The following is a 14,726-nucleotide window of genomic DNA, read 5'->3' as shown; positions in this document are numbered from 1 at the left end:
CGTGAATAGCATCCACTGCAGAAGACGCATGTGGAAGCGAGCCAGTGGTAGAAGAACAATGGCCGCAGCCATAAGACCTAGAACCTTCAGTATAAATCTGGCTTTGACCTTGTTGCTCTGCAATAGAATCCGACAATTTTTGGATGTCCAGAATTCTTTGATCTGTTAGTCTGGCTAACATTTTGACGGTGTTTAATTCTGCGCCTATAAAGGTGATAGATTGGCAAGGCAGCAGAGAAGATTTTTCGAAATTTACTGAAATTCCCAAACTCCTGCAAAGCTGTAGAGTGTAGTCTCTGGTCTGAAGAAGCTGACACCTGGTGGTGGCGGAGAGGAGCCAGTCGTCCAAATAAGGAAACACCTGGAATCCTTGACGTCTCAGATGAGCTATGACCACTGCCATGCATTTGGTAAACACTCTGGGGGCTGAAGTGAGTCCAAAGGGCAGGGCTCTGAATTGGTAATGACTGGTCCCTAGCCGAAAGCGGAGAAACCTTCTGGAGCGCCTGTGAATCTTTATGTGATAGCACGCGTCCTGAAGGTCTATAGAGCACATCCAGTTGTCCTTGCCCAGAAAGGGCAGAATGGACTGAAGCGTGACCATCCGGAATCTTGCCTTCTTGACAAATCTGTTTAGACTGCTCAGGTCTAACATTGGTCTCCAATCTCCCGTCCTTTTGGGGACCAAAAAGAATCTCGAGTAGACGCCGGATCCTACCTGGTCTGCCGGCACAGTCTGGACGGCTCTTTTTCCTAGGAGCTTTGAAACCTCCTGTTCTGCCAAATCCCTTTGACCGGGTGAGATGTCTGGAAGGGATTGTTGAGGTACGGGATACCTTTCGAAGGGGATTTTGTAACCCTCGGATATGATCGACTGTACCCACATATCTTGTGAGAGGGAATGCCAGGCTACTGGGTACAGCGAAATCCTTCCCCCGACTGCCTCCAAGGGTGGACAGTCGGGCAACACCTCAGGGATGCTGAAAGGGCTTCTCAGGAAGAGACTCCCTGTTGCCCTGGTTCTGAGGACCCCCCCTGCCTCTAGGGCGGCGTCTATTATTGTTACCCCCTCTGCCTCTGGGGGTAAACTGACCACGTGTGTCCGGTGTAGCTCCTTGGGCTTTGCGGAACCACATCTTCCCTCCCTTCTGACCCTTGGGATATGGTCTAGAAGGGGTGGAAAAATGGACTCCAACGGCAGAAAGAGTTTTACCGTCCTGCTCACACCTGGTCAAGGTATCCTTCACCTGAGGTCCGAACAAAGCCGAACCATCAAAGGGGATATTAGTGAAGGACGCCTTAAAGGGGTCCGCAATTACAAAGCCGCATCCAGGCTTGGCGTCTAAGAGCAACTCCTGTGCCTGCGGCCCTGCTCGCTCCATCGGCCGCATAGGATATGAGCCGCATGGAGGAGTTGGATAGGGAATTCAGGATTGCTAGCTGTGAGGCAATCTTTTCTTGAGCCCCAGCAGCAGAAGGATCCTGGACCACTTCACCCAGTTCCTTGAGAATATCTCTTTGAAGCCTGGTGAAGTGACAAAGGTAGTTCAGCGAACGCATAGCAAAGGTCGCTGAAGAAAACATCCGCTTTCCATACCTGTCCATGGTCCTAGAATCCTTGTTAGGAGGATGGACAGGTACTGAAGGATCCGCCAGTTCCTTCTTAGTGGCCGCCGCCACCACCATAGCATCCATAGAGACGACCTTGGAAAGAAACTGTTTGTCCGTAGGGGCCATGATAAACTTGGATGGTCTCCTGGGGACAGGTTCCACAGAATCTGGAGCCACCCACGCCTTCCGAGCCACTACCTGCATAAGTGGATCGAAAGGCGGAGACACCCAGGAGGTGGAGGGTCGGGATCCAAAAGCCTCCAGGTATACAGACTCATCCTCGGAGGGATCAATGGATGGCCAATTCCCCCTCTGTTTGAGGAGCTCAAGGATGTCTGAAAAGGAGACATCCTCAGAGGGGGATCGTGGGGAACCCTCTGACTCATCTAAGTCGGTATCAGATGTAGTAGACTCGGGGGAGTCTGTGTGTTTCCTCTTACACGTCCTCTTCCGAGGGGGTTCACCTGCGGATCAGGAGAAACTTGAAGAGGAGGAAATTCCCAATGGGGAAACCTGGGGCGATGGATCCCTGGGCCTGAGAGCAAGAGGCTGGCAAGAGGTGTCTACAGGCACCGAAGAGGGAGGAGCTAGAGGGATGGACCGTTGACCTGGCTCAGTAGCCAGGACACTCCTCATCACCTCAAAGGCTCCCCTCCTCGGGAGGCCGGAATATCCTCGATCCGAGGATACAGGAATTCCCGGCTCCACTGAGAGGGAAGGCTCCGAGGCCGATGTCGGTGCCGAGCTTACCAAAGCCGAAGCCCCGAGAGGGAGAGCGGGGTCGGACAAGGGTCCGATGCCACTAGCCCCTCGGAGCCGACAAGGAAACCCGACGACCGGATCCCTCCAAGGAAGGCCTCAAGGAGGAGATCGGAGCCGAGGACGACGGAGCCGAAGGATGTATCGGCTCCGAAACAGTCGCTGTCCCGAGAAGCTCCGGCTCCAAACTCTGGTGTGGAGTCGGAGGAGGAAGTTCAAGGGTGAAACAATAGCCGAAGTCTGTTGAGACGGGCTATGGAGCATTTGGGCCAGTGCCTGCGACTTCAACAGCCTGCTTACCACCCTCTCTAAGTCGTGGTAAGACAGCCTGGAAGATCTCGAAGATCGGCTCCGATGGCTCCCCTCCGACAAAAGAGGAGACCCCGGAGCCGAGTGGATACTCTGCAACGAAGGGGACCGAGATCTCTTTCGGGACGAAGTCATCGGAGCCGAAGTCCCCTGAGAATTCCAGATGGAGTCGAAGGTTTCTCGGCTCCGATGCTGGATAAGGTGTCGGCTCCAGCCGGAGCCGACAAGGGCACAGTAGACCGGGTGTCGGAACCAATTGGTGCCGAACCCACTACTTTGGAAGCAGATAGATCGGTTCCAGCCGAGCGATCTCGGCTCCGACGGAGCCGGAGCCACCGGAGGAGGCTTGGATACTGTAGCCTGAACCTTCGGTGGCTTAGAAGGTTTACCAGACCCTGTTTTAGAGGGAGAACCTTCTGGCTTAAGTAAGCCACGGAGGATTAACTTATTCCTCCGTTCCTGCAGGACTCTCTGGCTAAAAGAGTGACACAAAGCACAGGAGTCCTGCAGGTGCAAAGGCCCCAGGTAACACAAGAAGTGTGACCGTCTGTCAGAGACATTTTCTGACAGCACGAGTCACACTTCTTGAAGCCTGAGACCTTGCCATCCTTTGACATATTTCTAAGGAGGAAGTCACACACAAACCCCAACAAACACACACAATTAATCCCCTAACACACAGACACACAGGTAGGGATTAACCAATGGGGTCTAGGCCTAACTAACTTTTATACAATTACTAAAGGAAATTAAAAGTTTTGAATTATAAGGGAATAGGGTGGGCTGTAACACACTACAGACTATAAAAGTGGAAACAAGGGGGAAATAAATCCCTAACTAAGCTTTTTTCTCTTTTGACAAAAAATTACTTACCTCAGCTGGCAAAGGAGACCTCTTTCGCTAAGCGGCAAACGAGATCTGAGGTAGTTCCGCCTTGCATCATGGGATATAGGGTTGCCTCGAGCTGGTAAAAGGAGTTCTCAAGCTAAAGCAAGTGCCGAGTCGGAGCCGAGGATCGGCTCCGAACCCATCCAGCAAGAATGAAGGCGAGATTAACAACTTAACATTAGCAAGTTTAAAAAAACTCTTTCTAGTTTTTTGGGTGATTGCTACTGTTCAACGTGTTTCTAGTTTAAAATAATATAGTTAAGTAGGTTAGTTTTTGTAGAGAACTACCCTGTGTGGAGTTTTTGTTTTCTTGGTGTTAGGCCCTTCCTTGGCCCTATTTAGTCTTACTATCTTTAAGTGTTATTAGTTTTCTTAGTGTGGGCTTAGTTAGCCCTGTATTTAGCCTTTACAGGTATTTTTTGTGCTGTTCTGTTAAAAGAATGTCGGATGAGAGAGAGAGAGAGAAATCTCACCCCAAATCCAGTGTCCAGATTGTGGACAGAAAATGTCCGTTATGGACGGACATGTCGAATGTGTCTATTGTCTGGGGGCTAAACACCTCCAAGACTAATGCAGTATATGCCAATGTTCTGCAACAGTGAAACACGAAGAGCATCTTCCCTTCCATGAAATGCTGAATGTATCTAACTCTCCAAGCTAGTGGGGAGTAGGTCTCGGAGCAGAAGGTCTGCAGTTATCGGTTCTGGGAGGAGGCAAACAAATTTACTTGAGGTGTGCCCTACCGGTGGACAATGTCTAGAAAGACATTCCTGTCTAGCATCCATTCGTGATTTGGAGAGATGTCCTGCTGAGAAGGTCTGCTCGTTTGCTGGCCTGCGAGGGGATGTAGGTTACCCCCCAAGTTGCGTTTTGAGGCTAGGTCCCAGATTAACAAGGTTAGTCTGCAAAGGTGGTACGCTTTTGTCCCTCCCTGCTTGTTGAGGTTCCACATAACTGTGGTGTTGTCTGTTATTATTTGGAGAACACCTGGTTGTAGGAGTGGAAGGAAGGCTTTCAGTGCCAGAAGGACTGCTGTCATTTCCCTCATGTTGATGCGTTTGTTCTTTAAGGAAGGGTGCCACTTTGTTCGAACCTTGTAGTTTGCCATTGTGGCTCCCCATCCTAGCTCTGAAGCATCTGTATGCATGAACTCGTTTGGGATGGGTAAATCCAGCGGAATGCCTGGGTTCAGCTGAATTTGCTGAATCCACCATTTTAGCTCTGCTTGTAGGCACGGCAAGAGTAATTTCCTGCTGTAGAGGATATTGGTGCTGAGATCAAACATTTTTTTAGATACCACTGCAGCTTTCGTATGTGCATTCTGGCTACCGGTAGCATGGGAATGGTGGCTGCCATTAGGCCCAAGGTTTGTAAGATTTGCCTTACAGTTATTTGATGGGTCTGCAGAAGGGTTTTGAAGTGGGAGGACATGGAGCTGAACTTGTCCTGGGGAAGAATGGCTTTCATTAAGTCTGTGATGATCCTGCAACCCAGAAATGTTTTGTCTTGTTCTGGGGTCAAGGAAGATTTTGGGAAGTTGAGGGTGAACCCCAGTCTTTTGGAGTAGGCACATGGTGAACACTAGATGGATTAACAGGGTTTCCTTACAGTGTGCTAGGATCAGGATGTCGTCCAGGTAAGAGTAAATCTGAATCCATTGTGTTCTGCAATAGGCTATGGCAGGTGCCAGGCATTTTGTGAACACTCTGGGAGCAGTGGACAAACCAAAGGGCAATGCAGTAAACTAGAAGTGATAGGAAGGTCCAGAAAAGCATAAGAATTTCCTGTGGGAAGGTTGACTGGGTGGTATGTGCAGATAAGCTTCTTTTGGGTCGAGTGTGGCCATGAAAGCCTGGGCTGGTATAAGAGAGTAAATTTTGTAGGGACAACATTCTGAAGGTGGGAACTTTTAAGAACAAGTTTAAGAGGGAAAAGTCTAGAATTGGTCTCCATGGTCCATCTTTTTTTGGGGACCAGAAACAGTCTTGAATAGAGGCCTTTTCATTCCTGCTCTGGAGAGACACATTCTATAGTACCCAAGTTCAGAAGGTCTTTCAGAATCTGTGGGAAGAGGTGTGTCTGATTTTTTTGGGAGGAAGGGGATGCCCCTTTAAGGGTGGCCTTTCTTTCCAGGAGAGGAAGTTATCCTTTTTGAATAATAGCCAGAACCTGTCTGCGGTGATGGCTTTCCAAAAAGGGAGGCAGTGGGAGAAGTGGGCAGAAAAAGGGAGGTGAGCAAGGCAGTCATGCATTGTTGGGGCCTCCTCTATCTTGAAAGGGCTGTTTAGAGAGGGGCTGAGAGACAGCTGGGTCTGGAAGGGGTTTGTCTTCTGGCCCCTTCTCTGTGTCTGGAAAAGGTAGGTTCAAGCTGGGGTAGGGTTCTTCCTCACAAAGGTGGCTTTGCGAGGTTAATTCCTGTAATATTTGGGAATTGGAGACACCAGAAGATGCTTGATGTCTTGCAATTCCTTACTCGTTTCTTGCAGATTTTTTAATAGGTCTGCTGCCTGTTTTCCAAACAAGAAGTTAGGGTCCAGAGGGGCATCTAAGATTTTAGACTTGAAGTCTTCTGGCAAGTGTTGCAGATGTAGCCTGGAATGTCTCCCAAGTACAGTGGGAGATGCTGCAGAGGCCTCTGAAGCATAACTACATCTAATGGAGTGGCTGGCTATTTGGGCAGCCAGAAACAGTTTGGAAGAGATGTCGGGTTTAGTGGGGCAGTCTGGAATAGCAGCCAGCAGAGTAGAGGCTTGAGAGAACAGGTCCAGAGCATATTTGGTCCTAAGGGTTTGCTAGCGGATGGCTCTAAAGGCCAATGTGGAAGAGGTGTAAACATTCTTTTCAATTCTATTAGTTTGCTATCTTTGTCTGTAGGTAAAGAGAGGCAGAAAGAATCAGTCTGGATTGTTTATCTGGAGAAATGGCAGTCGCAGCAGGATCTGCCAGGGGTAGTTTGACTACAAATTTCTGGTCATCAGGCACCTTGTAGAAGCGGTCTGGCCTCTTAGGAGCAGGTGACTGAGAATCTGGTGTCTTAGATCCAGAGGAAAAGGCATCTAAATAGGCAGGAATGACAGGTGGAGTGGCAAAAGGGGAAGGAGATTCCACTTGTAATCGTTCAAAGTAACTGAGTACCAGACATTTGAGAGGTGCCCCATTTTAAATATTCCTTCATTTTGGTTATGGTCTCACCAAAAGTGATATCCTCTGGAGGAGAGTCCCCTTCAATGGATTCTTCATCTGGGGAATAGTACTCTTGAGGAGAGGCTATTTGGGAGGTGTAAGATATTGATTCCTCAGATGAGTAATAGGTCTCTTGCTCTTCCCTGTCTTGTGAAGTAGGTGGAGGAAAAGAGGAGACAGGCCTAGACCCGAGGAGAGGAAGAGTAGATGGAGAAGAGGCTGAGAGGGTCATAAAGGCCTGCATCAAAGAAGAGGTGAAGGACTGCCCATCAGGTAGGCCTTTGGTGGGTGTAGCCAGATGTTTGGTTTTCGTTTTCTTTTTAACTGGGTAAGTCTTAGGCGTAGGCCTAGTATCAGAAGCCTGGCAAAGGGTATCTGTGTCGGGAGGAGGTATCCCTGTTGGGGGCCCGGCTGTATTTAGTTCCCCCTTGACCTCAATGGCTGGATTAGCTCTGTGGACGTGCATGTCGTCAACTGTGAAGCGGCTTACTCGAAGGTTGCCAAAGTCGATTAATTTGTCAGACGTCCCTCAAACCCTAAATCAGTAGCTTGTGGGGCGTCTGAAAGCGGAGATGCAGTTAAGAGGGCCTAGGAATCAGTGGTTTGCCAGAAAACCCACATTTTTTGAGGAACAGACCAAAATTTTGAGGAGAAATCTGGACATTCTGGGAAAACTGGGAGAGTTGAGAAGTATGCTAAATGATTTTGTTCTGTCAAGATAGCACCAGAGTTCTATCTGCATCCAAGTTATGGAGTAACCTTTCCCCTCCTTTTGAGTTTTTCTGCTAAACTAAACGCAAATATCATGTCAGGCATAAATAAAGGATTAGTTCCCAAGAAAACAGTCTCTTTGTGGAAAAAGAGATTTGGTTGACCTACTGTAACAGCTTGCAACTCAGCTATTCTTACAGTGGTCACAGCAACAGTAACACAGTTTTCCATGTCAAGAACCTCAAGTCAGCCAATGAGCTGGTTTAAATGGAGCAAGAGTTAGTTTTTCAAACATAAAATTAAGATCCTAAGGATAAGCCACGTTCTCCTGCAGTAATGACAACACCTACTGATGACTGGGAGCATCATTCACCTGTAAAAGCAAGACTTGTGCATGTTGCCTATTTAGAGCTCTACTCTGTGGAGCAGGGGAAAGGGGGAGTTGTGTATGGAAGCAAGCATACCTCCTCCTCCTCCCAAACAAGCTGCAGTTGCAACTTAGCAAGTCACCTATAGGGTGAATGGAGAGGCCGCTCACTGAGATATGAAACAGGGCTGTCCCCACCTGACTTCTGTGAGGAGGAATTGGCTTGGTTATGCCTCTTGGAGAGGACCAAATGGGCAGCAGGACTCCACACAGGCCAGAGATGTTGGACTCTTGCCCACAACAGAATGAATGGGCCTCTGGGTTCAGGAAGTAAACCTATCAAGCAGAGCCTGATGATGGGGAGTGAGGTGGAAAAAATAAACACTAAATACAGTCTTGATAATGAAAAAACCTGAATTCTACTTCACCCCATGATCTTCCTCACGATTATTTATTTTGTTTATAAACACTGCACACACAATTTACCTTCTGCCCTACTTGAAGATATTTTGGCCAAAATAATAAATCTCAGACATTCTTTACAGGTCACGATTCCCAATTGAGATTCAAGCACTCCTGTTGACATTCTTTCGCTCTCTGATTATCAACTGCAGTTATCAACTATAAACTTCAGACTTATTATGTAGCTAAATTCTTCCTTAAGCCAAGAAATATATTTATATTTCTTCCCTTAAAGCAGATTATTCTTCTGGCAACATCTCATAGCCAATTAAACATCTGCATCTAAATAACGCTCTCACTACAGTGCTAAACTCTTGGGATTCTTTTTAGACATCTATGGAAATACCCAAATATCACAGTTTGTTATCCCCATACCTTTTGCTGCTAGGACAAATATGAATTAATTAGCATTTCTAAAAACTGTATGTGCATTACAGTTTCAGCAGTGTCTTGTGCCATGCCTTTTTAAATGGTCTGTTGCCAGCTGTACTTCTCCCCAGTGAATATTTTGATTAAAACTTCTGAAAGCCACATACTATGGCAAGTGGCTCTTTTTCTATAGCAGTCTCTGGACGCATAAGCAACTAGCTTATTATCTTCTTTTGTAACCACTGCACCAGTTCTATTACAAGTGGAATCTACTTATAACTTGCATCAAAATGTTTTGATGGCAGTACCAGTCACTATTTAAGTACGTTGGTGCTTTCATGCTGTGTACACCAGTATCATTCCTTACCCTGTTCCAATAATTTTCTTAACTTGTTCCCTCCAATGGTGCACTTTGGAGTTTGTTCTGTAACTTCCAAGAGGTGTGTGGCCTGAGACTTAAAATTCAAGCATAGCCTCACAGTTCAAACAAATGTTCACATCTTTAGAACCAATAAGTGTTATTAGATAACTTCAGCACAAATAAATCTTAACAGTGGCTGCATTCATTCAATTCTACTTCTTAAACTACATTTTACAAGACTCAACAAGCACAATAAACATTAACTTTTGTAATGTTGTATGAACAGGTTACATATCTCAGGATACATTCAAGCCAGCATAATTTTCTTCATACAGCTTTGAGCTTTCATATGAGGCCAAACAGTCCTGTGTCACTTGACTGTTGAGACATTAAGAGAAATATGAAAATTATTACAGCACAAATAAATATTATACAAATATTCAATGCCTCTTTACATTTGGTAGACAGAGATCAATACAGATGTGTTTGCCATCATGCAAGTGTTAAGATAACACCTTCTAATACACTGTATAGTGCATGGTTCTGGAATTAAAACAAACACAAACAAATAATTTTCAAAGCCTAGAGGTGCCAGTTGTGACTGCAGAAATTCCTGTTGGTGTCACTAGACTGTAATGAGTTAATGTTAAACTAAATCTTAATGTATTCAAAATGATACTGCATTATACCAAGAAATCACGATAGCTTGCTTACCCTTTTAAGGAGGAGCAATTTACACTACTGCTTTGACCTTCTCATGGCCTTATTTCAAACTTTCAAACATTAACAGATGATTCATGATTCATGAACCCTTTCCCCTCATTTTTCTACATGGGGTTGTCTCGCATCAACTATTTCCATCTCTCTAGATTCAATGCCACACTGCTACCTTCATCAGTCATGCCTGTTCATCACATACCTTTTCTCATTCAATACATACATCAGTTTCCAGGACACCCTTGTTTTATCATCATCTTCACATCTCTAAAATCATCTGCATTTCTGCACATGGCCAAAACACTATAATCTTTGCACTTTGAACTTCTCTGCAACTGGAACTACTTTAGTTCCTGCCCTGATGCCAACATTTCTTGGCCTGTTGCAGTGTGATCCTACCACCTATTTCAGGCACTTCATCTCCATCACTTCTAGCTTTACTGCCCTGCCTATGCATCCCAGGTTTCTGTGCAACACAGAAGTACTGGTTGCACCACTATTTTATTGTACACCTCACTTTTCAGCTTGTTTAGCATTCTTTAGTCACACACTAACCCCTGACATTGTAGCCCTCTAATTCTAGCTTTGGTCTCCTCAAACTTTCCTTCTCCTCATCCATCCCTCCTAAATACCTACAGATGTTAACATGTTCCATTTTCATTGCATCTCAGTGCTCAGCTTCTTCACTCATTTGCTGTCAGTCTCATTTGTAGTCAGTTTCATCCCATGTAACCTCAGTTTTCCATTCCCTTATTTGTTGAAGTTCCTATTCTTAGCCTTCTTGTAAAGCCACATCATCTGCATAAAACAGTCTTGCTGATCTGTCCCCTCTACCCTGTCTGCTAACATAGTCCACCACCAGTCTGAATAGCAATGGGCTCAGAGCTGAACCCTGTTGCACCACCCACTCCCACTGGGAACCCCTCAGTGAGTCTGAAAACTCCTCATACTTATGTTAATGGGTCCTTGTACAGCCTGCACTAATTCTACAAATGTTTCAAGGACTTTGAACCTTCACTGAACTGCTCAAATTAGCTTTTTTTGGGACCTTGTCATCTGCTTTCTACAAGTCTAGGACCAAGTTGGACTCTCATCATTTTCAGCTTCTTCTCCATTATCCATCCTTCAGCAAACACCATGTCAGTTGTGCTGCATTCTGATCAAAACCGATCTGAATCCACACTCATCACCCAACCTACATTCTAATACTCAGAGCATTACTTTATCACACACTCAGCGTTGTCGCCTCACAGTAAGACGTTGTCCTGTTCGATTCTCAGCTAGAGCGTCTTCTGTGTTGAGACATGCGTGAATGGGTGTACCTTCGTTGAAGGTTTTGTGTCAGCGCCAGCAACTCGGCACGTAAAAATCTACTGCCAATCATTAGCGGACCAGAGTTCCGCTGTGGTGACCCCTAACCGGGAAAAGCCGAAAGACACAACACTTCGATGCAGTATGAGACAAGTTTCATACTCTGCACTGCCCAAAATTGTGAAGCATCTCTTTTATTCTTGAGCACTGACTCTAAAATATTGATTCACCAGTGACACGGAGATACAGCTCTCTCGGTATTGCTGTGTGTACCCTCTGGAACCATTTCTCCCCTAACTCACCCATCTTTATCATATCTGCTCCGACTTCATCTGAGCATGCTGTTTTTTCCTGACTACTTCCTTAGTGTTGTTCTTACTTCTAAGGTGGGGTCTTCCTCTTTCATCATAGACTGCATAAGGTTTAGTATGACCTCTGTGGGGTTTCCTTCATTCAGAAACTGCTGGAAATACTTCTTCCATCTGCCTTGGATGCCATGTGGAAACGTGAGCAGAATGTTACGAACATGTCATATGAATGGTATCAAATAACTAACTTCTTTAACTTTCTGTATCTGCTTTACAACTTGATAAATGCTACTTTGCACCATCTAAGTCACATTTCAGAAGTTGGTAGAGTGCCTCTGACACCTTGTTCTTTGCTAATGCAGCTGCTCTGAAACTTTATTAGAAAGAATTCCTTCTTCTATCTTCCAGTTTTACACACACCTTTTTTGATAACTTCTTGGACTTCTGCATTCCACCACAGACTTCCCTAATGCACCCTATTTTCATACCTGCCTCAGACACACATCATCTAGTCTTCATATATCCTATTTCCAGGCATTGCCATTCTTCAACTTCACCTATTTTTTCCCCTTCCTGAGGTACTGCAGCCCCAAATATTCCCTTGAACTCTTGTGCTTTCACTCTAATCAACCACCAGGCCTTCAGCCTAGTCCCTGTTGACCTTAGAGTCTTCGCTGACAAGTGCTCGCAGTTGATTCTGGTCACCCAGTAGCTTATGCTGTGATTCCTGTTTACCAACACTTTCAATGAGGATAACTTATCTTTGATTCGGCACCACTGCCCTTTCTTTACTAGGAGGAAGTCTACCAGAAGTTTTTGGTTTTGAATACCTTTATTTAAATTATCACTTAAGAAAACAAAAATATTACATATCATATTCATGTATTACAACATTAAAAGTTCTGTTTTTAACTAGTATTTACTCCAGCTTTACATACCATTGCTCAGTTACTGACATTCCTTAGACCTCATTCCTCCTGCTTAATGTAATTCCATTTTTCCCTGTAATTTGGTCCTTCCCTTTTCCAAAGATCCCACCTCTAGTTCTTTCATCACCTTTACAATAGTCAGTACTTCAAGTACAGTTGGTTTATATTTTGATTTCCATTTTTTAGTACTTGCTTTTTGGGCAGCCTATATCATTAAAATTAGTTAGCCTGTAACATGTACTGTCAATTCTGATTATGTATCTCATCTCAAAAGAATAATTTTCATAGTTATGGTCATTTGCTCCTCCAACATTTCTGACAGTACTCTGTAGAGAATTTTTAATATCTGCCAACTTGTGACACTCCCAAAAATGTTCCCAGTTCTCTTTCAATCACACCTCCAGCATTTATTTACAGAAGAAAGTCTTTGGGGACTGTTTGGGGTATAAAAATATCAATGAAAATACTTCTGTAAAACTCTAACATTCTGGACTTTGTTGCATACTATGGAGCCATGGAGATGCCCTTCCATTGTTCCTTTGTAAATTGTCTTTCCAGTCTCTCTTTTCTAACCTCCTGTGACTGATTCTAGTTATAAAGCAATATTTTATTTACCCTAATTATCCCCCTTTTTAGCAGCCGCTTCTGTTCTAGACTGAAGTAAAAACTCTACCTGACAGTCTTTTATGAGCACTGCCCTATCCTTTTCTTTTTTCCTATACTCAGATTGCAATCCCTGGTACAGAAGATTGTCTAATCTCGGGTCCAAATTTCTGCTGGACGTTATACCAATCTATTACTTTTCCCTCTCTAGTTATTTGCACCCAATACCCTGCACCCTTTGCAAGTTATCTCCAATAAATTCTAGCCTTCTATTAATGTCATCCTATTGGCAAAACCCCTTTTTTCAATTCCCGTGCTGGCTTTTTTATTACAATACTTTCAACAGCACTACGAAATAACAGTTTATACACTTGTTAATCTTCCTCAGGATCTGCAACCAAAACTTACTCTCCCCCTATTTCTTGAACTTCCTCCCTGTTTTGTTTTCTCTTTCCATTTTGATAGATTATCTTCTGCCTGCATTATGTATACAAGTTTAAACTGTGTAGCTCTAAATTATCCATTCAAATCAGGCAATCCTAAACTACCTTCTTCTAGGGGAAGATCAACTTAACACACTTTACTCTTGCCCTATTATTCCCCTCCTAAATAAATTCCTTTAACTCTGTCATTCAGGTTTCCTCTGGTTAATAAAAATATGCCTGACCTGTATATAAAATTAAAGGGGTCAAACTATTTTCACTGCTTGTATCTTGCTATCAGTAATAAAGAGCTTCCAATTTTATCTTTTGTTGAGTCTCTTCCCACATATCTTTAGCTGCCGTAAAACAATCCTTTTTAAGGCATACACCTAAATAATTCATCTTATGTCCCCATAAATATGGGTATTGCTGAAACAATTCACATATGGGTAGATAGTTTACTGCTATTACCTTTATTTTATCTTCACTTATTTTATAAACTAAAAAGAAATGAAACACACTCAAAATATTCCACAACACCGAAATGTTTTTTCTGTATTTATCAAGTTCAAAATAATATCAGCTATACCACTGAATTTGACAGTCTCTTATTTTCTTTGATAACGTCTCTAAATATAAAGCAAATAATAAAAGGGAAAGACGACACCCTTGCCTGGTTCCCCTGCTCAGACAAAGCTTGTTGGAGAGGATCCCCCCACACACTAATTCTTGCCTCTGACCTCTCATAAATCTTGCTAATTAATCATGCTGTTCTATCAGGGAATGCATGCTTCCATTGTCCTACTTATAAAAATCCCAGTGGACTATACTGAATGCTTTCTCTGCATTAGGACCCACCAAAATAATGGTATTTTCTTACATTCTGCTTCTCACTGGATCATCATTGCTCTATTAATGCTGTCAAACGTTTGCCTTCTCTCTACAAAACCATACCAATCTATATCTATTAACGTTGGCAACATGTTTACCATTCGCTTAGCTAGTGTAGACAAACACTTTATCATGATTTAAAACTGAACTAGGTCTATATGAAACTTAGAAGGATCTTATCTTCTTTGGGTAATACAGTCACCACAGCCTTTCTCCCCAAGATGCTAGTGCTTTCCCCTTTTCAAAAACTCTTACACAAAACCTTCCAGCTCTTTATCCCTTTCTTCCTTCTCAATTTAAAAACTTTAACTGGAATATCATCTGCTCCTGGACTCTTCCCTGTTGACTGATTATGCATCAATCATTTTACTTCATATCTACCTATTTTTGTGATTGATTAAACCTCACCTTCCTTCATTAAGTCTTCCATAAATATTTTAATGCGTGTCTTTTCTTGATTTCCACAATCCTCTGTATTACACACATTTTGAAAATATTTCTAATACCTCTATAGGATCGCTAGTT

The 14,726-nt window shown here is 43.9% G+C and overlaps 1 protein-coding gene across 1 annotated transcript in view; it reads right to left on the bottom strand.

The window, feature by feature from the left end:
* KDM1A (lysine demethylase 1A) overlaps nucleotides 1-14,726 on the bottom strand; it is a gene marked incomplete in the record, with an annotated part of 2,315,042 nt that overhangs the window by 809,243 nt on the left and 1,491,073 nt on the right.

The sequence above is a fragment of the Protopterus annectens genome, chromosome 1.part2, assembly GCF_019279795.1.
Source record: "Protopterus annectens isolate FY-2018-M chromosome 1.part2, PAN1.0, whole genome shotgun sequence".
In the NCBI taxonomy this organism is placed as follows: domain Eukaryota; kingdom Metazoa; phylum Chordata; order Ceratodontiformes; family Protopteridae; genus Protopterus; species Protopterus annectens.
The sequence above is the reverse complement of the archived record's forward strand: the minus strand, read 5'-3'. Positions and strand labels throughout refer to the sequence as shown.